This window comes from Pelodiscus sinensis, chromosome 26 (assembly GCF_049634645.1).
Source record: "Pelodiscus sinensis isolate JC-2024 chromosome 26, ASM4963464v1, whole genome shotgun sequence".
Classification (NCBI taxonomy): domain Eukaryota; kingdom Metazoa; phylum Chordata; order Testudines; family Trionychidae; genus Pelodiscus; species Pelodiscus sinensis.
In genome coordinates, this window is record NC_134736.1 from 20907678 (window position 1) to 20931475 (window position 23798).

A 23798-nucleotide genomic window follows, 5' to 3' on the forward strand; every position below is an offset into this window, starting at 1 on the left:
TGTTGCTTTGCTCAGCACTAGTAGGAGACAGGGAGGGACAAAATAGTCTAAAGGCACCTGCAGCCTTTCAGAACAACCCCCAAGCCCAACCCCAAGAACCAGCCCTTCCCTCCATCCTCACTGGGGTCTGCTGGGAATTGCCTGGATGCCAGCCCACCCCAGTGTCAGCCTAAGGTTTGCCTGGTCTGTAATAGCTGCATCCTGGAAAAGAGGAAGCAGCTAAAGTGACTCTGGTGGGACTTGAACCCACAACCTTAGAATGTCTAGCTGGGCTTGCATTAACCATTAAAGCTTAGAAGGCCAATGTGCTTTCCATTGCACCACAGAGCTTGACAGACTGCTGAGGTTGATAGTTCCATTCTCTGCTTTGCAGCATGGCAATTGCTGGGGGTCTGTCTCTTTTGGGAGAGGAGGTAGGAAGAGGGAGGGGGCCACTGAAATTAAAGGATAAAAACTGAGCTGTAGTTTGAGAACGGGGGCATTGATTCCACTGCCTCTCACATGCTAAGCGAGCGCTCTCCCACTTGAGATAATCCCCCTGCTTGCAAAAGGCCCTGCTGCCTCCCCCACCTTGTTCCAGAGCCCACAACATCCCTGCAGCTGCCCAAAGCTCCTTTCTGAAAGGGCCACTTGCAAGACTGACACCCGGGGGCCGGCTAGCTCGGAGCTCTAGGACACGGCGCTCATATCACACAGATGCATCTTAAGAGCAAGCCCCTTGTTTCAAGCTATAACGGGCTCGCTATTCCGACATCCCTGCATGGCAGGAGGAGGGAGGGGTTTGGGAATAGCGATTTATTTCGAAATAAGTGCTGTGTAGCCAGCACCAAATTGCAAAATAAGCTATTTCAAAATAGGCGCATTGATTATTTTGAACTATGGGACGCACCCCTAGTGAGTTAGAGCTGAACTCTGCCCCCAGCTCCCTGCTCCACCCACCCACGTACTGACTCCCTCGCTGCCATGGGGCTGTTTGCATTGGCCTCTTCTCTCTGTCGCCAGGCTTCAGCCAGGACTGAGACTCAGGCAGCAGAATGTGACCCGGCTCCCTGCACCTGGGCCCTGCATTTCTCATCCCTTCAGAGACACTTGTTAGTGGAGGAATCAATCACAGTCACATGAGTGTAGATTATGAAACTTTGTAGTTGTTGTTGCCTTGGAAACTCCCCACAGACCTTCCCCTGGGGTCCCGGGCAGCCAGCTCACACGTCACAGCTCACTTCGAGGTGAGGGTGCTGTGTAGACGTGCCCGTCCTGTTGAGGGCCAGCCTGCTGGGGGGAGGCTCTGGCCACTTCCTTTACTTGTCTCTCTCAGGCTGTGTCTACACTGCAGGCTTTTAGCACAAGAGCAAGTGCTCTTTTGTGTAAAAACTTGCAGAGCGTCTACACTGCAGGTACCTTCTTGTGTAAGTAAATTTATAGTTCAGCATCAGACAACAGGGCTTCTTGCACAGAAGTTATTCCTCTCCCCACGAGGAATAAGCCCTCTTGTGCAAGAACTCGTCCACAAGGAGGCAATGTGGATGGGCAACAGCAGTTTCTTGCTCAAGAAAACCCTATGGCTAAAATGGCCATCAGAGCTTTCCTGCACAGGAGAGCGTCCACACTGCCATGTGCACTCTTGCAGAAAAGCACTTTTCTTGTGCAAAAGCACATGGCAGTGCAGAGACACTCTTGTGCAAGACCTTTTGCACAAGAACTCTTGCACAAAACAGTTCTTGAGCAAGAAGTCTGCAGGGTAGATGTAGCCAGGGGGTGTTTGGGTTTGTTACCAGCACTGAGCTTTGTACAACAGCCCAGGGAACATTGTGAAAAGCCAAAACCTTCCCGCCCTGGGTGTCCTTGGCCAGTCAGCAAGTGGCAGAAAGGTTCCCTGAAGTGCTGACTTCAGGTGATTTGAAACAAATCCCAGCAGCTCAGATGAGGTGGCCGAGTGGTTAAGGCGATGGACTGCTAATCCATTGTGCTCTGCACGTATGGGTTCAAATCCCATCCTCATCGGGTGTTTGCAGCCCTTCCTCTTGCTTCTCCCAGAAGTTCAGTACCAGCCCCTCCTGTAACCCTGCCAGCTCCAGCCCCTCCCTCTGCAGCCAGGGGAAATCTCCACAGAGACACTTGGAGATGGAGCCCTCAAGGGGAAACCTCACAAAGGAGATTCCAGGCAGCCAGGCCATGGGGGTCTCTGAGATGCCCCAGCCCTGCAGCCTGTCCCACCTGGCTGTTGCCATGGACCCTCTGTGAGGTCACTGCCTCCCAGCCAATGAGCTGAGGTGCTGCACAAGGCCCTTGTGATGTCACTGCTGCCTTGCAGGCTCATGTCCTGCCCCTGGCCAGCCCCTTGGCATGTGTGAGCTGCTCCCCCTCTGCCCCGTCACTCAGGGCTGGTTCTGGGGCTCAAGCAGGGAACATCAGAGGCTGCTCAGGGGGCCACATTGCTAGGCCAGGGACCCTCCTGTGGGGCTGTGAGTGTTGCTGTCCCTGCTGTACAGACAGGGCCATAGAGCCTCAGGAGGCTGCAGTGGTGGGAGACACTTCCCTGGTTTCGGGAGGGAGACGAGACATCAAGGCCCATGACTTGGAGCCTGCTGCTGCCAATACCTATCGAAAGTTGATTTTCAGAGGAATGAGATCAGCCCTTCCTTGTATCTGGCTTCTTCAAAAGGGCTTAATCAGGATCTAAAATTGAAAAGGGCCATTTAGAAGGGTGAATTTCTGTCCCTGGCATTTTGTTCTGTGTACCCTGGTGGCCTAATGGACAAGGCACTGGCTTTCTAAGTCAGGGATTGTGGGTTCAAGTCCCACCTGGGGTGACAGTTTCCTCTCACTGATAAAGAGTTTACATTCCTCTGCTCTCTGAAGTAGTTGGCAAGGCTGCTCCACAGTTGCTGTTCCCCTCTCTACACAAGCTGTTCAGACCCCTCACTAGCCAATGCTGGTGTTAGGTGCAGATCTGAGTGCTAAAATCCCAGGGATTCAAAGTGAGAATGAAAGGATGCATTTTCCTCTAGAAGGCCCAGGAATCACAGCTGGAGAGAGGAGGTGGCTGTAGCAGAGCAGGGTCTGTCTGGAGACAAAGTGGAGGCTGAGAAGGCCCATGAGAGGCAGCGACTCCAGAGCACGGGAGGTGGGGGGCTACTTATTTGGTCTGGAAAACTGACAGAAAATCCCCAGGAAATCCCCAGGCCCTGAGCTGGGTGCCGGCAAGGCCCATGGGGTAGTTTGCCTGGTGGGGCTTGGTGGGGTGGAGACTCAAACTGTCCCTCGTGCTCCTTTTGTGTGTCTGTTGCACTTCCAGTGTCTTTCCTCAGGCACGTTCATCCGGCAAAGACCCCCCCCCCCCCCCCCCCCAGGGCTCTTGTATCTTCCTTTGTGCAGCTCAGCTGCAGACAGTGCCAGGGCTGAAAGGAAATTGCTTCACTTTGGGAGTCAAAGGCGTTGTCTAGGACCATAGAGCAGTTTCATCCACCAGCCAGAGGAGGGCACCATGGCTTAGCTGGCTAAAACACCTACCTTGTAAACATAAGAGCCTGGATTCAACTCCCAGTGGTGCCTTGTTGCATCCTTTGCTCACATTTTCCCAGGTCCTTCTGGGACACAGAAGAGGCCTCCCCTGGCCACCCATGGAACTGCTGGTTCAGGAAAAGGCTGATTGGGAAGGAGTGTTGGGAAGAAGGAAACCACAAGTGAGAAGCACCTGATGCCCACAGACCCTGACTCTCCATGGCTGTGGAAGCTGCAGAGGTTGCACTCACAGGATCTCTGGACACTGACAACCCAAAGGAATCACAAGGGCGTGTGGTGCTGGCTCTTCTGTCCAAGCAATTGCAGCAAGAGCCCTGCCTTGCCAGTGCCAGTCACAGCAGCCTCTGCACCTGCTCCAGGCTTGTGGTTTCCTTCTTCCCAACACTCCTCCCCAATCAGCCTTTTCCTGAACCAGCAGTTCCATGGGTGGCCAGGGGAGGCCTCTTCTGCGTCCCAGAAGTTGCTAGGCTCTGACTCTTGCCCCCTTGGTGCCCCCCTCTAAATTCTCTTTTAAATTGGTCTTTATGGTCCTGCTCAGGGCGTTTTTCTCCTCAGCAGCGCACAAGAGAGACCACCAGCCACCTTGACCAAACCTCAAACCAGCTGGATGAGCCAGCCCACATCACAGTGAGTCGCTAGTGGCCCTGTCAGAGAAGAGCCCTCGGCAGCTGCAGAGACATCCCTTCAGCTGCTGGACACGCCTTTCTGAAAGGGCTATTTGTGAGCTGTGTTTCACTTGGCTGGCTAGCTCAGTTGGTCAGTGTGTAGCGTTAGTAATGCCAAGGTCATGGGTTCAAGCTCTGTGCTGGCTACAGATATGTTTGCTGTGGTGACTGTTCTACCCCTGCCCCCCTCCTTTAGCTGCCTGCTATGGACAGGGAAGCAAAAACAAGCCAGAAAAATGATAGGAGGAAGCTCCAGTCTGCACAGCCCCAGTGGCTAAAAGGCCCTTGGTCTGGCCTCCTTTCCCCAATAGCAGGGAAAACTCTTCTCTTCCCTCTATTGTGGGGCTACTCATGGGCCTGCTGGCTCAGCTGTTTAGAGCTTCATGCTAATAATGCCCAGGTCTCTGCAGTCCATGCGGAGGAATGTGGACATTTTTGGCCAAATGGCCAATGGTCTTGCAAAGAAAGGCCACCTCCCTCCTACCCCCACATCCTAGACCAAGTCAGAGCCAAGGTCAAGGAATTGCGGCAGGGGTATGTGAGGGAAGCCCTGCATGACTGTGCATGCTCTTGGAGAGGATGAAAAGCCGTGAGAGGCAGCTGCAGGACCCATTTGTGCCTGTTTTTGCAGGGTTCAAATAAGGGCTCAGCAAGAAGCTTTCATGCTCCTTCTTTACACTGCATTGGCTGCGAATCAAACCCAGGTGAACTGCTTCAAAGGCAGTTTTGTTCACTGCTATACCACCAATGCCTGCCTGGAAAGCTTTTAGGAAAATTAGTGAGGGAAGCCCACGTCTGCCATGAGGCTGGCCAGAGGCGAGAGGGTGCCTGTGTGGTTTGGGGAAAGCAGAACTTCTTGGCCATTAGGCACAGACCAGAAGTGGTGACGCTGGGGTAGTGGCTGCCCTGCTCTCTCCGTGGTGTGAGGAGCCGGGCGGGAGAGGAGTCCCAGAGGTTGTTGGGTGGGAGAGTTGAGTTTATCGGACTTTGGGCTAAGCTCTAGAGCAGCCAAGGGAGAGGTGGGGAAGTGACTTCTGGATACTCTTTGTAGCCCAGGGATGCGGACCAAGAGCGTCCTTGTGTTTTTTGCCGTAAAGTGTTGTTTCTGGGTCCTTTGCCTAAGATCGAGCACGTCTGCCTTCCGGAGAGCCATGTCACAGGCACAAGCCCCCAGAGACCCCTTCAGGGACACATCACAGGTCCAAGCAAGGGGCAGAAATACTGGACATTGTCAGTGTCTGGGCCAGAGATAAAGACCCTCTTGGAGCTGTGATCCGAGGGGGAGTCTCTGCAGGCCCAGCAGTCCAGGTGGAGGAATGCGGACATTTATAAACATAAAAACATAAGAACGGCCGTACTGGGTCAGACCAAAGGGCCGTCTACCTCAGTAGCCTGTCTGCCGACAGTGGCCAGCACCAGGTGCCCCGGAGCTGGTGGACCGAAGACAACGATCAAGCGATTTGTCTCCTGCCATCCCTCTCTAGCCTCTGACAAACAGAGGCCAGGGACACCATTCCTACCCATGGCTAATAGCTTTTATGGACCTAACCTCCATGAAATTATCTAACATATGGCCCAATGGCTGATGGCCTTGCAGAGAAAGGCCACCTTCCCACTCCTGAATCCTAGACCAAGTCAGACCCAAGGTTAAGGAATTGGGGAGAAAACCCTTCTTCCGAAATAACCATTAAACACTCCCCTCTGGTCTGGACCTAACAGCATTGTCAGCGTTTGCTAGTCGGGGCTCTGGACAGCACCTGCACAGAGGGAGATGGCAACTGCGGGACGCCCTGGCCAACTGTCCCAATGTGTCACAGCAGAAAAGAAAACAAAAGAGGCCAATGCAAACAGCCCCTGGCAGCCAGGGAGTCAGCACGTCGGTGGGTGGGGCAGGGAGCTGGGGGCAGAGCTGGGCTCTAACTCGCTGGGTGACCTTGGCCTGTTCAGTGAACTTCTCCCTGTCTCCATGGCCCTGTCTGTACAGCAGGGACAGCAACACTCACAGCCCCACAGGAGAGGCCTGGTTTGATGCTTAACCCCCTGGCTCAGCAACGAGCCCCCAAGCTCCCCGTGTGTTCTGGGAGCCAGGTTTGCTGTGTGAATTCTGTGGAGCAGTTGCCGTCAGGCCTGGGCACTGGGATTATTTACCAGTTTCCCTGGCCCTGGGGCACTCTTGATTTCCCAGCTGTGATGGCCGAGTGGTTAAGGCGTTGGACTAGAAATCCAATAGGGTTTCCCTGCGGAGGTTTGAATCGTGCTCACAGCGAGGCCTGTGTTTTGGCCACACCCCTAACCTGGGCAACAAGCTGCACAACCTCTGAGCCACTCTCCCTGTCCCCAGTCAATCCCTTTCTGCACCTTTCCGAGAGAGACACACAGGGCATGATGCCTCTTTATGGGTCCCTGAGCTCTAGGGAAACTCTCAGCTCCTGCAGCCTCTGCCCCTTGCCCAGCACCCCATGGCTCAGCCCTACCCCTGGGGGCTGCCCTGCTCTAATGTGTGATAGGAGTTGAGTGAGAGGATGGAGCATCTGGGCCTGCCCCCAAAGATCCATTCATGAAGGGCAGAAATGCTGGGGATATGATGTGGGTCACTCCTCTCGAGGCACACAGCCCCCCCCCCCCCCCCCGTATTGGAAGCAAAGGGTCTAGAAAAGTATTGGGGGGAGAGGAGGGGGTCTTGTTCCCTGCTTTTTCTCTGCCTTGGGCAAAGAATTAGTAACAGAATATTTGTCCAAGTGAATGTACTGAAAAAAACTGACAAGCATCTTTCTGTTTCTGTGGGGTAGTGGTTATCATGTTTGCTTAATGTGCAAAAGGGTCCTAGTTCAAAGCCAAGCAGAATGGGGGTTCTGCTCTGATTTGTGCCCCCCCCAGTAAACACAGCTCCTGCTGCTTGGGATAAGCCCAACTCCCAGGCTGAGTAAAGCAAGGAACAGACAGCCCCAGTCTGGGAAGACAGAGCTGCCTGACAACTCTAGGGCTCCTCAAGCCCAGGGGGTCACATTGGTGCTAACAACATGTGGTGCCATTTTCCAGCCAGGCCAACAGGAAGTGTTTGTTAGGGTACCACCTGATTTCCTGCAAGTGTAGCCCTCATACTTTCTCCCTGACAGGATGGATACCTAGGCTGTAGCTCAACTTTCCTCTTACAGAGTAGCTTGTGATGACAGCTCTAAGCAAACCCATTAACAATTGAAGTTACTAGCCCCTATTAGCACCTGCCAAAGCCTGGGATTGAACCAGTGATCTTCAGATTTCCAGGCTAACGCTCTCCCCAATGAGCTACTTTGGCTGTGGTAATAGGCCTGTCTGGCCTGTAATTCTCTGTCTGGGATGTTTGGCAGCCGGGCTGCACAAAGTGGACGTCGTCATGCCCTGCCCAGGAAGGCCAGACTGGCCTTTCCACAGCGCCCCTCCCCCACAGCCCAGAGCCAAGGTTCCCTCTAAGCCAGGCCTGGGCAATACAGGCCAGCGGGCTGGATCCAGCCCATGAAGCCACCCAACATGGCAGCAAGAAGCCTCAGGCAGATTCCCTGCTCACCCTGCCCCCACGCACAGCTGAGAGAAGGGGCTGCTGGGCCCTTTGTGTCTCTCAGCTGTAGAGGAAAAGGCTTCATGTCTGGGCCCTGCTCCAAGCTTCAAGCTTGTTTGTGGCCAATGGCAGCATTTGCTCACATTTACTTATGCCCTTCTGGGACACAGAAGAGGCCTCCCCTGGCCACCCATGGAACTGCTGGTTCAGGAAAAGGCTGAGTGGGGAGGAGTGTTGGGAAGAAGGAAACAACAGGTGAGAAGCACCTGATGCCCACAGACCCTGACTCTCTATGGCTGCAGGAGCTGCAGTGGTTACTCCCTCAGGCTCTCTAGGCCCTGACCTGACCCCCTGAAGGAATGACAAGGGTGTGTGGTGCTGGCTCTCCTGTCCCAGCAATTGCAGTCAGAACCCTGCCTTGCCAGTAGCTTCTGCAGGGGCTCCAGGTTTCCTTCTTCCCAATACCCCTCTCAAATCAGCCTTTTCCTGAACCAGCAGTTCCATGGGTGGCCAGGGGAGGCCTCTTCTGTGTCCCAGAAGGGCATAAGTAAATGTGAGCAAAGGTTACAGCAAGGCACCACTGGGACTTGAACCCAGGATCTCCTGTTTATGAGGCAAGTGCTTTAGCCAGCTAAGCCATGGTGCCCTCCTCTGAAGTTGCTTTAAAATGGCTCTTTATGTTTCCAGGCAACACTTTTCACTCCCAAAGTGCAGCCGTTCCCCACTTCCCTCCAGCCATTGAGCCCAGGCGGTGTCTGGCCCCCTGGGAACAGAAAGCTACAGCTCCGTGGGCAGGGGGCTTTGGCTTCCTTGCCCATGGGATGCTGTTGCAGGAAGGGCTGCTCAGCAGGGACGGGGTTCACCTGTGGAGGAAGGGAAGAGTATTTGGGTGCAGACTGGCTAACCTAGTGAGGAGGCTTTAAACTAGGTTTGACGGGGGCAGGTGCCCTAAGCCCAGAGGTAAGTGAACAACATGGACACCTGGGGGATGGGCCAGAAATGGGAGAGAGCAGGGGCTGTAACCGCAGAGATAAAGGAGGGACGCGGGACCACTGGGAAACAAAATCTAATCTGTGTCTTAGATGCTGGTACAGACACACAGGACTATGGGTAATAAGCAGGAAGAAGTTGGTATCACAGGGACGTGGTGGGATAATACACTTTATTGGTATATTGGCACAGAAGGGTAAAGCTTGCTCAGGAAGGACTGTCAGGAAAAAGGGAGGAGGAGTTTCCTTCGATATGAAACATGCAAACACTTGGCCTGAGGCGGAGATGGACACAGGAGTGGACTTGTCAGGAGTCTGTGGGTGAGGTTAAAGGGGTAAAACCCCAGGGTGATGTCACACTAGGCATCTATTCCAGACACCTCCCCAGGCAGAAGAGGTGCCTGAGGCTTTTTAAACAATTAACAAAATCATCCAAAGCACAGCTGGTTTCACACACACTCAGCCTCACCCACAGCTGGGAGGCAGTTTGCAGGGAGCTGAAAAGAAACAGAAGAGGGGAAACTGGAGCCTGGCAGAACCAAGTCTTGGGATTCTTCTGTGTCCAGATGTGCTAAGCAGCTGGCAGCCAAGCTCCCAAGTGCTGGTCTGTTCCCACCCTCCCCAGGCAGGTGAATTCAGCGTCACCTACAGCTGGGACGCAGTTTGCAGTGAATTGAAAAGAAACTGGCTGGTAGAACCAAGGCTCAGGATACTTCTGTGTCCAGATGTGCAAAGAGCTGGCAGCCAAGAGCTGGTTTGTTCCTGCCCTCGCCAGGCAAGTGAATCCCCTCCTCTGGGTGTTACAGGCAGGACTTTGCCTGTCTGGCTTTTAGCCAGGGAACTTTTCTATGCCCGGCAAACGAGACACCCACTGCACTGCAGAAACCAGTCCCCTGCCTTTTGCAAAGAGGCCCCTAGAAGCACTTAGCCCCCTTGTTGTCTCTGCCTGTAAAACAAGGAAAAAGCAAATATCTATCACTGGAGAATGTGGGTGTCGATCCCACTGCCTCTCACATGCAAAACAAGCGCTCTACCACTTGAGCTAATTCCCCTACCTCTGATAGAAAAGGGATGCAATCTAGACACAGCCATTGTGTAGACACGGCCTTGGGGTGTCACTAAACTAGCCCCAAGACACATTCCTTGCTTGGACCAGTCACAGTCCTACCTGAGACGTGTGTGACTCAAAAGCCTCCTGTTCCCTGCCCAGTTCCCAACACTGGCTGCAGACCCAGCGATATTTGGTGCCTTGGCTGCTGTCCCTGCTGGCAGGGAGCTGTCCCGCACCTGCAGTTCATCCGCCTCCTGGAGAGGCAGCAGCTCTGTGAGGGGGAGAAGCCGGGGCATTTCCCTGCATGTATAAAAACCATCACTGCCGGCACGGGCTGGGCCAGTGCACTGGCATCCCTCATGTCTGGAGCATCCGCCAGGGAAAAACTGAAACTGTATCCTGCCAGGCAGGACTCTGACCCGCTATAGGGCTTGGGGTCCCTCCAACCCACCCCAGTAGGAAATACCAGACCAGGGGTCCCTCCACCCCTCCCCAGGAGGAGCTATGGGACCAGGGGACCCTCCACCCCTCAGCAGGAGCCAATGGGTGCCAGGGGGGCTCACAAACAAACAGGTGCACACAACCTTAATATTGGTGCCCAGGGAAAAACTCACTCTGTTCCTGGAACAGTGAGGAAGACAGCAACTGTGCAGCATTCTTGCTAACTGTTTCAGAGAGCAGAAGAGAGTAAACTCTTTGTCAGTGAAAGAAACTGTCACCCCAGATGGGACTTGAACCCACAATCCCTGGCTTAGGAGGCCAGTGCCTTGTCCATTAGGCCACTGGGGCACACAGAAAACTTTGCCAGGGAAAGAAATTCACCCTTCTAAATGTCCCTTCTTCAACTTTTAGCTCCTAATGAAGCCCCTTTGAAGAAGCCAGGGTATGTCTACACTCCGCTAGTTCAAACTAGCCGGGTAATGTAGGCATACCGCAATTGCAAATGAAGCCTGGGATTTGAATTTCCCGGGCTTCATTTGCATAAGCGTGGCGCTGCCATTTTTAAATCCCCGCTCGTTCGAACCCCGTTCCTAGTTCGAACTACCGTTGCTCCTCGTGGGTATCTGTAGCTGGCTCCAAGTCATGGGCCTTGACATCTTGTCTCCCTCCCGAAACCAGGGAAGTGTCTCCCACCACTGCAGCCTCCTGAGACTCTATGGCCCTGTCTGTACAGCAGGGACAGCGACACTCACAGCCCCACAGGAGGGCCCCTGGCCTAGCAATGTGGCCCCCTGAGCAGCCTCTGATGTTCCCTGTGTGAGCCCCAGAACCAGCCCTGAGTGAGGGGGGCAGGGGGCAGGGGGAGCAGCTCTCACATGCCAAGGGGCTGGCCAGGGGCAGGACATGAGCCTGCAAAGCAGCAGTGACATCACAAGAAACTTTTACAGCACCTCAGCTCATTGGCTGGGAAGCAGTGACCTCATAGAGCAACCTCAGAGACCCCCATGGCCTGGCTGCCTGGAATCTCCTTTGTGAGGTTTCCCCTTGAACTCACCTCTAAGCCAGATCCCTGGTCAATTTACCCTCTGGATCTTACCCACAAATCACGCTGAGCCAATCCTTTAGCATCTGCCATCTAAAGGTTTATTACTACAATAATACAATATAGGACACAGGACACATGCTTCTTTGCTCACCTGCACTAGCCTTTCGCAGGATGAGGGGTCCCTCTCCCTTGCCCAGAGGGGACAAGAACAGAAACCAAATAAAACATCAAAGCAGCCAGACTGGGCCATGCCAGTTGTCCAACTAGCCCAGGATCCTGTCTCACAACAGCAGCCAATTTCATTGTCCCGAGGGAATCCTCAGGACAGACAGTTATTAAATGATCCCTCCCGTCGCCCATTCCCAGCTTCTGGAATACACCAGCTGGGGACACCTGCCCTGTCCATCCTGGTTAAATGCCTTTGATTATGGCTGCCAGGGATCCCAATGTTGAGTAGATCTGCATTAAGGGTTCTTATTAATGTCAAGAACCTCAAGCAATGTAAAGCCAGAGTGTGATGGAACTGGAAAGGAAAATGTTTACACTAGAAGGAATTTTTTCCAAGGGGGCACTTGGAGTTGAGATAAGGACCAGTTGATCTGCAGTCAGAGACTCTACCACTGAGCTACACCCTCATGGAAGTGAGCATTAGCAGCCAATGTTGGGAACTGGGCAGGGAACAAGAGGCTTTTGTGTAACACACAACCCAGGTGCTACCCTTGGGCTTGGTCTGCACACTGAGCAGACGGGTGGGAGGGGTCTGATGCTGTCACATATGCAGGGCAAGTCACTCACCTGGCCCCCAGGGGAGGCGGGGGATTTCTATATTTTAGGAAGGTTCCTGAGTCCTGGCTCCCAGCCACACACCTTGGCAGAAGGACCAATGGCCCCTGCACAAAGTGCATTGTGGGAATAAGAGTTGGGGCAGCAGGAAAGGGGCCGGCCCCTCAGCACTAGGGCACAGGCAGGAGAAGATGGGAGTGAATCCTGCTACCTCTGCCATGGCCTGGCCCAGGAGGGCTGGGGTCCACCTGGCCACTGTAATGGACTCTCTGTGAGGTCATCACCTCCCAACCTCCTATAGCCAATAAGCTGAGGGGCTGCAAAAGGCCCTTGTGATGTCACTGCCACACCCACCCCTGCCCTCCAGGGCTAATGTCCTGCCCCAGGCAGCCCCTTTGCATGGCTGAGCTGCTCCCAGGGGTGAAAGTGACACATTTCTTACAGGGAGTCCTGGGAGATGAAGCAGCTGGAGGGAGCCAGGAGAGCAGAGGCCAGTCTGAGAGCTGAGAGTCAGAGGTGCCCACTGCACTTTCACATCATAGGTCCTATGGTGTAAGGGGCAGCACTCAGGACTCTGAGTCCTGCAATGTGCGTTCAAATCTCAGAGTGGGACCTACTGAGACTCAGGTGGTTGTTACAAGGTTCAGGTGCTTCAGCTTCCATGCCCTGAGGTTTAATAAGAGAGTTTTGTTCCTCTTGCTGGGTGTCTGAGGCCACTGGAGCTCCATCTCCAGACGGAGCAGGCCGGCGGGAAGGGCCTGATGCCATCACAGCTGCAGGGCAGGTCACCCACCTGACCTCTGAGCTCAGCCCGTGCTGGAGGTAGCCAGACAGTGTGAGCAGGTCAGAGGGGAGATTGGGGGAAGGGTCCTGAGTCCTGGCTGCCAGCCACGCACCTTGGCAGAAAGACCAAGGGCCCCTGCACAAAGTGCATTGTGGGAATAAGAGTTGGGGCAGCAGGAAAGGGGCCGGCCCCTCAGTACCAGGGCACGGGCAGGAGAAGATGGGAGTGAATACTGCTACCTCTGGGGTCTAGCAGCTTTTCACCCCAGCTTTGTGGGAGGCCAAGTAGGAAGGGGCCTCTGGAGGCTCATAGCCCCCTGGCCTGCTGTGTCTGTGGAAAGGGGGGAAGAGGACACATACCTCTCACTGGGGAACAGGGCTCATGGATCCCACTCGTTCCTGCAGAAAATGAAACAGGCTGAGCATTTTGCAGAGAACGGGCCAGAGCCCTTCTCCTGTCCCTGGAGAGATGGAAATGGGGCCGTTCCTTGTGGGGAAAGAAGTGGGTGTGTCGGGAGTGGGGTTCGAGTTCAAACCTCTCCACAGACCAGAACCCCACATTAGGGGCAAGAAAGAGCCTTGAGTCAGGCAGTGGAGAACACTTGGCTCCTGAGATGGGATAGTAGGAAACTTTTCCCACACATCCTGGCTAGCTCAGTTGGTAGAGCATGAGACTCTTAATCTCAGGGTCATGGGTTCAAGCCCCATGTTGGGCAGTGCTCTTCCTTAACTCACATTCTTAGCCTGTGAGCAATTGGCTCTCACCTTTCATCAGGGTTTTAGAAAGAAAAAGTCTAGTCCTGGGGTCCAGCTTTAGTAGAACCAAAGAGAGAATAAACTGCAATTTCCATCTTCTGAGGAGAAGGGAAGAGGATTTTCTTCTCCTCAGTTCTAGCCACATCAGCCCAGGGGGGAGAAAAAATAACCCTCCGCCCGCTGATTGTCCCCTGCACCTTCTGGCGCAAGAGCCTCTTCCACAACAATGGTGGCTCATTAGATATGCAAATTAGACTCACTCTCTCCCTTGGCCACTTGCTACTGCGCCCGCCAGCCACTCCCTCCAGCCACCCCATCCATGCTGGTGGGTGCCAGTGTCTCACCACACTGTAAAATCAGACCAGAGACGGACGCTGTCAGTAAACACTCATATCGGAAACGCTCCTCTGGATGCTGGGCCCACCAGAGCCGTGTGCCGCTGCCATCTGCCTGCTCCGTGGACATCTTCCCATTGCAGAGCATGCGCCGAGCCAGACTGTGACTAGACAGCCCCTCTCTGGGCACCCAGGGGCTATGTCTACACTGCAGGCTTCTTGCTCAAGAATGGCCGTTCTTGTGTAAAAACTTGAGGAACATCTACTCTGCGCGTGCGTTCTTGTGCAAGTAAATTTACAGCAAAATGAAGGAAAAGGGCTTCTTGGGCAAGAGTTATTCCTCTCCCCATGAGGAATCAATCCTCTTGTGCAAGAGCTCTTGCACAACAAGGTAGTATGAATGGGCAACAGGATTTTTTTGTGCAAGAAATCCCTATGGCTAAAATGGCCATCAGAGCTTTCCAGCACAAGAGAGCGTGCACACTGCCATAGACATTCTTGCCCAAAAGCACATGGCAGTGTGGACGTGCTCTTGCACAAGACATTTTGCGCAGGAACTCTTGCACAAAACAGTTCTTGTGTAAGAAGCCTGCAGCGTAGATGTAGTCAAGGGTTGTTTGGGTTTGTTACGAGCACTGAGCTTTGTATAACAGCCCAGGGAACATTGTGAAAAGCCAAAACCTTCCTACCCTGGGTGTCCCTGGCCAGCCAGAGAGTGGCACAAAGGTTCCTGGCAGTGAGGACTTTGGGTAATTGGTAACAAACCCTAACAGCTCAGGTGAGGTGGCCGAGTGGTTAAGGCGATGGACTGCTAATCCATTGTGCTCTGCATGCATGGGTTCGAATCCCATCCTCATCGGGTGTTTGCAGCCCTTCCTCTTGCTTCTCCCAGCTCTCTCTTCAGTTCAGTGCCAGCCCCTCCCACTGCAGCCTGGGGAAAGGGGAAATCTCCACAGAGACACTCCCAGCTGGGACCCTCAATCCCTTCTGCCCTCAAGGGGAAACCTCACAAAGGAGATTCCAGGCAGCCAGGCCATGGGGGTCTCTGAGATGCCCCAGCCCTGCAGCCTGTCCCACCTGGCTGTTTCCAAGGACACTCTGTGAGGTCACTGCCTCCCAGCCAATGAGCTGAGGTGCTGAAAAAGTTCCTTGTGATGTCACTGCTGCCTTGCAGGCTCATGTCCAGCCCCTTGGCATGTGTGAACTGCTCTCCCTGCCTCTGTCACTCAGGGCTGGTTCTGGGGCTCACGCAGGGAACAGGGAACATCAGAGGCTGCTCAGGGGGCCACATGCCCCCAAGGTCAACTATTAAATGTCAGGGCAAGCCAGGATCTATCCCGTCCCTTCCCCAAAACCCCACCCCTTTGCTGAGCCCCTGCCCTCCCCAAACCTTTCCATGGACTCTTGGTTACTAATGGACACTCGCCACTAATGACATAATCACACCCCAGCCATTTTGCTAGGGCTGCAGCTGGGGAGAAAAGTTTAACTTAAATCATTAAACGATTAAGCGTTTGAACTGTCTCATGTTAGTTGATCAAACTTCATTTTAAATAAAGGAAAAATATTACGGCCAGCACAAAAGGTTTCGATGCCGCACCCCTAGAGACTCTGGAACAAAGAAGACACATGAGAAGAACCCAACTTTCTTCCTTTTGCTGTGACATGGATGGATCTAGCTCAGGTTTCACTCAGGGGGTCTGTCTGCATGTGAAGTACCTGTGACAGCCCCTGTGCTCCTCTGCCCCTCATCAGCAATGCCATCTACTTGGAGGAAAAGTTGTCCTGGGACTTGCAGAAGGGACAACCTGGAAAAACTAATGCTGCTCAGGCACCTTCAATTGCTCAGCTGGCAGAGCGGAGGACTTTAGTGTGTGTTTGGCAAGTGATCCTTAGGTTGCTGTTTGAACTCTGGATTGAAGGAGGGAATCTTTTCCCTCCAGCCTGGCCTTAGCAGAAAGCAACCAAGCTCGTTATCTTGGGTCTATGTCTTCAGAGCCCTGCACTTAAATTGACAAAAGGATTGTGGGCAGGAGCTGCCAATCACATTTCTTGGGCTGTGCAGGTTCTGTCCACACACAAAAGTTCTTTTGGAACAATGGCCGTTATTCCACAATAACAATGCAAGAGTCTACACAGCAATTCCGTTATTTTGAAATAATTCTGAAGTAACAGATGGCTTATTCCGACTTCTGCAAACCTCATTCTACGAAGAATAACACCTGTTCCAAATTAGCTGTTTCAAAATAAGGTCTGTGCAGATGCGCCACTGCTGCTAGTTTGAACTAGCCCCTCCCCAGGGCCATTCTGAGTTATTCTTCCCAGGGCTCTAAATCGAGACAGCTCGTCTACACTGGGGAGCCTGCCTCAGACTATTGTGAGGTTTCCCTGCAGAGTAGATGTGCTAGTTCGAAATAAGCTATTTTGTAATCACTATTCAAGACCAGCTTATTCCCAAATAAATGAGCCGTGTAGATGTAGCCAGAGAGATGAAGCAGCAGGAGGGAAACCAGAAGTGCAGAGGCCAGCCAGAAAACTGAGTATCCCAGGTACCCCCACATATTGTGTCATGTTGGTCCCATGGTGTAAGGGGCAGCTCTCCCGACTTTAGAGTCTGCAATTAGAGTTCAAATCTCAATAGAACATGCTGGGGTGGGCTTGTTGTTGTGAGGTTTTTCACACTGCATGTCTATGGTCTCTGCTGTGGGCTTTTTGCACAAGAATGGCAGTTCTTGTGCAAAAACTAGCCAAGTGTTTACCCTGCATGTGCATTCATGTGCAAGAAAATGTGCAGTAAACCATTGGAAAAGATGGCTAAAACAGCCATTAGAGCTTTCTTGCACAAGAGATTGTCCATGCATGCTCTTTATAAGGAGATAAACCACCTCATAGAGCTGGAAGGAGCCTTGAGAGGTCAGCTAGTTCTGTTCTTGTGCTCATGGAAGGGCCAAGAACCATCCCTGACAGATTTGCCCCAGTTCCCTAAATGGTTACTTCAAGAATTGAGCTCATAACCCTGGGGTTAGTAAACTAACATTCAAACAACTAAGCTATCTCGCCTTGCTTTGGTGATGAAGTGAATAGCAGTGTGGATGTGCTCTTGGACAAAAACTTTTGCCCAAAACAGTTCTTGGGCAAGAAGCCTGCAGTGTAGATGGAGCCTAAAGTTTTTCATATTTTTTGTTTTAAAAATATTTCAAACAGTTGTTCAATGTGCCCCAGGCCTGGAATTGTGCTGCAGCCGCCTCCCTCGCTACTGTCGCTGGCTCCATGTGCACTGGCCTTCTGTCTGGGCGCTGACAGGGGGTTGAGACGTGGCAGGTACCGATGGGTAACAGGTGCCAAGGCGCATACAGAGACGCCAGCGTCAGCATCTCTGCAAGTGACCTCACTGTGCACAGCTCAGCTTTTAGCAAACACTCTCCTCCTGTCTGCGCCTAACACCAGAGTCACTGTCTGCTCCTGAGGGGTCCTGGCCCGGGGAAAATGGGAATTCCTGAGGACACTTGCCCAGTGTTGAAACATCTCACAGATAACATGGCAAAGAGGAAGTCAAATAGACTCTACATCTACAGGGAAACATCAAAACTGTCAAGCCAAATAGGACTTGAACCCACTGCTTTTTCCATTAGGCTACTGGGGGACACCAAGGATGAGAAAGAGACAGAAATTTGCTCTTCCAAATGCACATTCCTCAATTTTAGGTGCCAGATTCAAGCCCTTGGAAGGAGCCAGAAACACAGGAAGGGCTGATCACACCCCTCTGAAAATCAGCTCTCAGGAGGCACCTCCAACTGCCCCCAGAGTGTGAGTCACCCCCACACTAGCCATAGGTGAAACTCAACACCTTGACATCTCATCTCCCTCCCAAAGCCAGGGGCTTGTTCCCACAGCCGCAGCCTCAGCAGGGAGCCGCACTGGCGCTCACTGCTAGTGGGGAAGGGAGCAGGTCCCACAGGGTCTGGGGCTGGCGGGGAATGGGCAGTTGTCACTGAAGGGGAAGGATAAAACGCAGCCACGTTGCCGAGGGCAGGAGACATTGTGGGACAGCCCTGGGGGAGCTCTGCAATGTGACTCTGGCTCCCAAGGCAGCAAGTGCAGAATTCCCCTTGGTGAGCGCGAGAGGCTCCGACCGGCCTGGTCTGAATCCGGCTGACAGGCTGGACAACCCCGATGCTGGAGTGTCAGAGCCCCTGTCAACCGGCCTGTGTTTGTCCCCTCTCCCACCAGGCAGGGCAGGGCCCACACTCCCAGCAGGGAGTTACAGGTACGTCTCTCACAGACAGAGCACTGGGACGACCATGGAGCAGGACTCACTGGCCAGTGTGTGGTACCCAGGGACTTACAGTGGGAGTCAGAGCCCTGCCTGGCCAGTGCCAGTCACCTCTGCACCCGCTCCAGGTTTCTGGTTTCCTTCTCCCTAACAAGCCTCTCAAATCAGCCTTTTCCTGAATCAGCAGTTCCATGCGTGGCCTGGGGAGGCCTCTTCTGTGTCCCAAGAGGACATAGGAAAATGTGAGTGAAGGCCATAGCAAGGCACCACTGGGAGTTGAACCCAGGATCCCCTGTTTACAAAACAGATACTTTAGCCAGCTAAGCCATGGTGCCTTCTACAGGCCTGCACCTAAAACTGATCTATTATATGGTCCCAGACAACACCTTTGACTCCCAAAGTGCAGCCAATCCCCATTTCCCCTGGCGGTGTCTGGCTCCCTGGGCACAGAAAGCTACAGCTCAGTGGGCAGAGGCTCTGACATGCACATCTCCCCCAGCTGCTGGGACTGTGGAGTTGGCCTTGAGATTTAGCGGTGCTCAGGGGAGGGAAAAGTGCGGCAAACACTAATCGTCTGGATTGTAAGCCCTTGGGTCTCACAGTTTGGGTTGGAGACCCCAGGTGGGGGCCCGGCCTCCTTTAGGTTGGTCCCTTCCTGAGGGCACAGAATTAAGAGAGAATTCCTTTGCCCTGTAGGCATCTGAGTTGGCCATAGATCAAGTAACATTTTTTTTCTTCACAGATAAATATAGGTGAAGCTTTCCTGTAGTAATGATGGCCAAGTGGTTAAGCAGTTGGCTTAGAAATCCAAAAGTATTTCATTGTGCAGTCATGAATCCTGCTCACAGTAAGGCCTGTGTTTTGATCACACTCCTAACAATGGCAACAAGCTTGACTGCCAGCTGTTTGCACATATGGACCCAGAAATATCCTGAGCCTTGGTTCTGTTAGCCAGTTTCTTTTCAGCTCACTGCAAACTGCCTCCCAGCTGTAGGTGAGGCTGAGTGTGTTTGAAACCAGCGGTGCCTGACCAATGTGTCTGCTTTTCCTACCATCCTCAATATGTACCTGGAGTCGGCTTCCTTCAGCTGAGCTTGGCCATGTCCCCACAGCAGGAAGCCAAAGGGAGCAAAGAGCAGAAGTGAAGGATGCTGGTGGGAGTGCCCTCTGGGTTTGATTTAGTGGGTCTTAGGGTGTGTCTAGACTACCTAGTTTTGTCGACAAAAGTGGACTTTTGTCGACAAAACTATACCAGCGTCTACACTACCGCTGAGTTCTGTAGACATAACATCGACAGAACTCAGCAGTTTTGTCGACGCTGGTATACCTCATTTTACGAGGCATAACACCTTCTGTCGACAGAATTCTGTCGACAGAAGGTGTTATTGCCTGTAACACTGCGTCCAGACTACGGAGTTCTGTCGACAAAGCAGCTTGCTTTGTCGACAGAACTCAATGTGTCTGGACGCTCTTTGTCAACGGAAGTTTTGTCGACAGTATCTGTCGACAAAACTTCCGTCGACAAAACGTGGTAGTCTAGACGTACCCTTAGTTAGACTGGCTGAATCAAGTTCCAGAAGATTGATCACAGCAATTCCTCTCCAGCTGGACGTGGTTCTTGTTCTTCTGTACAGAACAGCCAATGGGCGTTCAGATCTCAGCCTTGCTCAACTAATGGGAATAGAAACCAGATACCCAGCAGGTTTGAACTGGTTTCAGTTGAGGGACCCGTCTGCCTGGTTTATGTGCATTGGCACAAGAACACACAAGGGGTTTGCTGATATTTTAAGAATCCCTGTACAATAGGAATCCATGACTGACATACCTGGAGGTGCAAATGTTTCATTTAGGATAATCAACTTTTTAAGGGGGCACTTGAGATTGAACCAAGGACCTCTACAATCGGCACTCAAACACTACCACTGCGTTACACCCAGCAATGGTTGTATGGTTCAGCCCAGTGTTGGGAACTTAGCCCCTGGCAGCACTGTCTGCAGGAGCAGGTGGTACCTCGCACATATGGCCATCAGCCACTGGGCCATAAATGTCCACATTCCACCACCTGCACTTCAGGGCCTGCAGAGACTCCTCCTTCGACCACAGCTCCAAGAGGGTCTTTATCGGTGGCCCAGACCATGACAGTGCCCAGCGTTTGCTGCTCTTTGCTAGGTCCTGGGATGAGTCCCTGGAAGGCCAGAGGGGGCTTGTGCCTGTGACATGGCTCTCTGAGAGGCAGGAAATGCTCAGGCTTAGCCGAACGGCCGAGAAGCAACGCTTTACGGCATAAAACACGAGGACAGCTCTTCGGGCAGATCCATGAGTGATGCAGAGCAGCCAGCAGCCACTTCCCCACCTCCCTAATTTTCCCACAATCTACAGCTGCTTGCATTGGTGGTATAGCGATGAACACAGCTACCTTCCAACCAGTTGTCCTGGCTTTAATTCCCAGCCAATGCAATGTGGGGAGAAAGAAGCAATTTTTCCTAGCAATTTTTCCTAGCAATTTTTCCTACTTTAACCCCAGAAAATGGGCACAAGTGGATCCTGCAGCCAAGGTCTCCCTCTCTCTGCTTTTCGTCCTATCTGAGAAGCAGGAATCACTCAGTCTTAGCCAAACAGCCAAGAAGCAACGTCTTACAGAAAAAAAACACGAGGACAGCTCTTGGTCTGGATCCCTGGGCCAGCTGCACTTTTCCAGTTAAGCTAATTCTGCTCCACCTGCAACCTGTCTCCAGTCAGTGCCCCTGAGGCAACATAGGAAGGGGACAGTGCAGGTGCACAACTGCCTGGCCTGCTGTGTCTGTGGAAATGGGGGAAGAGGACACATACCTCTCACTGGGGAACAGGGCGCATGGATCCCACTCGTTCCTGCAGAAAATGAAACAGGCTGAGCATTTTGCAGAGAACAGGCCAGAATCCTGCTGGGAGAGGCTCCATCATGCACAGACTCTGCGCAGGGCCAGACTGCTGGGAGGAGGCTCTGGCCATGGACTTTCCTCCCCTCTCGGTTACCTCCTGCACGTAGGGCTGAAAGGGACGTGGGCTGCAGGCGGGTGCTGCCTTCCCCAGTGGGAGGAGAAAATGCTCATGGAAGGGCTCCCCAATGCACTGGCCCGAGGGCCTGAATTCTTGCTGCCCTGGGTGCAACCAAATGCCCCTTCTGTGGGGCAGGCCCCCTAGCTCACACCCCTCATGTCTCACTTGGTGCCATGAGAACAAAGCTTCCAAAGGGGTTTGAATTCCCTCCATTTCCCCTTGCTTTTGCACTAAAAGAAATCCTGAAACTGAATCCTTCTCCTGCCACTGGAGAGATGGAAATGGGACCGTTCCTAGTGGGGAAAGAAGTGGGTGTGTCGGGAGGGGGATTTGAGTTCAAACCTCCCCACAAACCAGAACCCTCCATTAGGGGCAAGAAAGAGCCTTGAGTCAGGCAGTGGAGAACACTTGGCTCCTACTATGCTGTGATGGGGTGTGAAAAGCATACTTACATGTAGCCTGGCTAGCTCAGGTGGTAGAGCATGAGATTCTTAATCTCAGAGTCATGGGTTCAAGCCACAAGCTGGGCAATGCCCTTTAACTCTCAGTCTGCAAGCAATTGGCTCTCATCTCTTACCAGTGTTTTAAACAGAAAAAGTCTAGTCCTGTGGTCCAGCTTTAGGAGAACCAACTGCAATTTCCATCTTCTGAGGAGAAGGGAAGAGGATTTTCTTCCCCTCAGTTCTGTCCACAACAGCCTAGGGAGGAGAAAAAATAACCCTCCGCCTGCTGATTGTCCCCGTCAGCTTCTGTAGCTTCACCTCCTTCCACAGCAGCTCCAGCTTTGAGCTACAAATCTCAAGGGGCTGGTGAGGAAACGAGGAGCTGGAACCTCGGGTTAGTCGCTTCCATGAGAACAAGAGGTGGAGTGTTCACAAGGTCCAGAGCAGGGTGTTAGAAAGAGCTAGGAACAGAACTGTCATCCAAGTTCCACCAGAGCTAAAGTGTGTTTCTGTTTCTGTGGTTATCACAGTTGCCTACCATGCAAAAGGTCCCTGATTTGAAACACAGGTTCTGTGCTTATTGCTGCTCCCCTGGGTGCCCAGGTAAGTGTAGCTGCTGCTGACCAACATGTTCATGAGCCCAACTCCCACATGAGAGAAGGGGGTGACATCAGCTGAGAATGTCCCTGGGTGACAGTCTGGGGAAGGGAGATGAATCAGGCCAGGCAGCTGCTGGAGGCTTGTGGCTTGGCCTCCCCTGACCTGGGAGGCTGGTGAATTGGGCCGGCTCTGCCTGCTGCCTCCCTTGCGTGACTTGCCCAGTGTAACAGGCCAAATGTTGGAAAAGCCTCTTCCAAAAAAAGCAGAAGAAAAAGCTACACAAATTGGGTTTTGAAATTTGTGTAGCTTTTTCCAGAAGAGCAGTGCAGTGTAGACATAGCCTGAGTGTTGCTCAGCACTAGTAGGAGACAGGGAGGGACAAAACGGTCTAATGGCACCTGCAGCCTTTCAGAACCACCCTCAGCCCAGCCCCAAGAACCAGCCCTTCCCTCCACCCTCATTGGGGACTGCGGAGAATTGTCTGGACTCATTCTACTCTGGTCGAAGGATTGCCTGGTCTGTAAAAGGTGCCCTGGAAATGAGAAAGCAGCTAAAATGACACTCATGGGACTTGAATTCACAATCTTTGAGTATCTAGCTGAGCTCACTAACCCCTGCAGCTTAAAAGCCCAACATGCTTTCCATTGCACCGCAGAGCCTGATGTACTGCTCAGTTTGATATCTCCACTCTCTGCTTTGCAGCATGGCAATTGCTGGGGGAAAAGAAAGGGGAACCAGGTCTGTTTCTCTTGGGAGAGCAGGTAGGAAGAGGGAGGGGGCCACTTCCCAACAGCAGAAATAAGGGATAAGAACCGAGCTGCAGTTGGAGAATGTGGGTATTGGTCCTACTGCTTCTTATACGCTAAGCAAGCGCTCTACCACTTGAGCTAATTCCCCCACCTGCCAAAGCCTTTCCTGCCCCACCCACCTTGTTCCAGAGCCCATGACGTCCCTGTGGCTGCCCAAGGCTCCTTTCTGAAAGGGCCACACGTGAGGCTGACACCCGTGGGCCGCCTAGCTCGGAGGTTTAGGACGTGGTGCTCATATCACACAGACTTAAGAGCAAGTCCCTTGTTTGAAACCATAACAGGCTCGCTATTCCGATGTCTCTGCAAACCTCATGGCACAAGGAGCAAACGCTTCAGGTATTTGTCTCACTGGTGGTCTAGTGGCTCAGCTTCAGCACTGTTACTGCTGTGCCTTGGGTTTGATACCCAGTCAGGGAAACCAACCTCACTTGTATTAATGAAATCTGCCTGGTCTTTGCCCTTTTCCATCACAGGGAGGGCCAGTGGGCTGAGGGAAGGGAGGGGCTGGGGTGCCAGAGGCAGGCTCTGGCTGGGAGACACTCCCAGCAGCCAAGCACATTTCTCAGGCAGCCCCTTCCCTGCGCAGGGGGCACAGGTCACACGCCTGGGTGAATAAGAGCTTGTGGGGACTGGCCAGGGCTTCAAGCAGGCAGCTCCCATTGGCCACAAACAAGCTGGGAGCAGGTACCAGGCATGAAGCCTTTTCCTCTACAGCTGAGACACACAAAGGGC

The 23798-nt window shown here is 52.9% G+C and overlaps 10 non-coding genes across 10 annotated transcripts; 6 read left to right on the forward strand and 4 right to left on the reverse strand.

Annotated features, from left to right (window-relative positions):
- Nucleotides 1-1919: 1919 nt before the first annotated feature.
- TRNAS-GCU (transfer RNA serine (anticodon GCU)) lies at nucleotides 1920-2001 on the forward strand. Its single transcript has one exon. It is a non-coding gene; the product is annotated as a tRNA-Ser (tRNA).
- A 736-nt stretch (nucleotides 2002-2737) lies between these two features.
- On the forward strand, nucleotides 2738-2810 carry TRNAR-UCU (transfer RNA arginine (anticodon UCU)). Its single transcript has one exon. It is a non-coding gene; the product is annotated as a tRNA-Arg (tRNA).
- Nucleotides 2811-6371: 3561 nt separating this feature from the next.
- TRNAS-AGA (transfer RNA serine (anticodon AGA)) lies at nucleotides 6372-6453 on the forward strand. The gene has a single exon. It is a non-coding gene; the product is annotated as a tRNA-Ser (tRNA).
- Nucleotides 6454-7409: 956 nt separating this feature from the next.
- TRNAS-GGA (transfer RNA serine (anticodon GGA)) lies at nucleotides 7410-7482 on the reverse strand. Its single transcript has one exon. It is a non-coding gene; the product is annotated as a tRNA-Ser (tRNA).
- An 812-nt stretch (nucleotides 7483-8294) lies between these two features.
- On the reverse strand, nucleotides 8295-8368 carry TRNAM-CAU (transfer RNA methionine (anticodon CAU)). Its single transcript has one exon. It is a non-coding gene; the product is annotated as a tRNA-Met (tRNA).
- Nucleotides 8369-10478: 2110 nt separating this feature from the next.
- On the reverse strand, nucleotides 10479-10551 carry TRNAR-CCU (transfer RNA arginine (anticodon CCU)). The gene has a single exon. It is a non-coding gene; the product is annotated as a tRNA-Arg (tRNA).
- Nucleotides 10552-13457: 2906 nt separating this feature from the next.
- Nucleotides 13458-13530, forward strand: TRNAK-CUU (transfer RNA lysine (anticodon CUU)). Its single transcript has one exon. It is a non-coding gene; the product is annotated as a tRNA-Lys (tRNA).
- A 1152-nt stretch (nucleotides 13531-14682) lies between these two features.
- TRNAS-GCU (transfer RNA serine (anticodon GCU)) lies at nucleotides 14683-14764 on the forward strand. The gene has a single exon. It is a non-coding gene; the product is annotated as a tRNA-Ser (tRNA).
- A 3675-nt stretch (nucleotides 14765-18439) lies between these two features.
- Nucleotides 18440-18513, reverse strand: TRNAT-UGU (transfer RNA threonine (anticodon UGU)). Its single transcript has one exon. It is a non-coding gene; the product is annotated as a tRNA-Thr (tRNA).
- A 3158-nt stretch (nucleotides 18514-21671) lies between these two features.
- On the forward strand, nucleotides 21672-21744 carry TRNAK-CUU (transfer RNA lysine (anticodon CUU)). Its single transcript has one exon. It is a non-coding gene; the product is annotated as a tRNA-Lys (tRNA).
- The last annotated feature ends 2054 nt before the right edge of the window (nucleotides 21745-23798 follow it).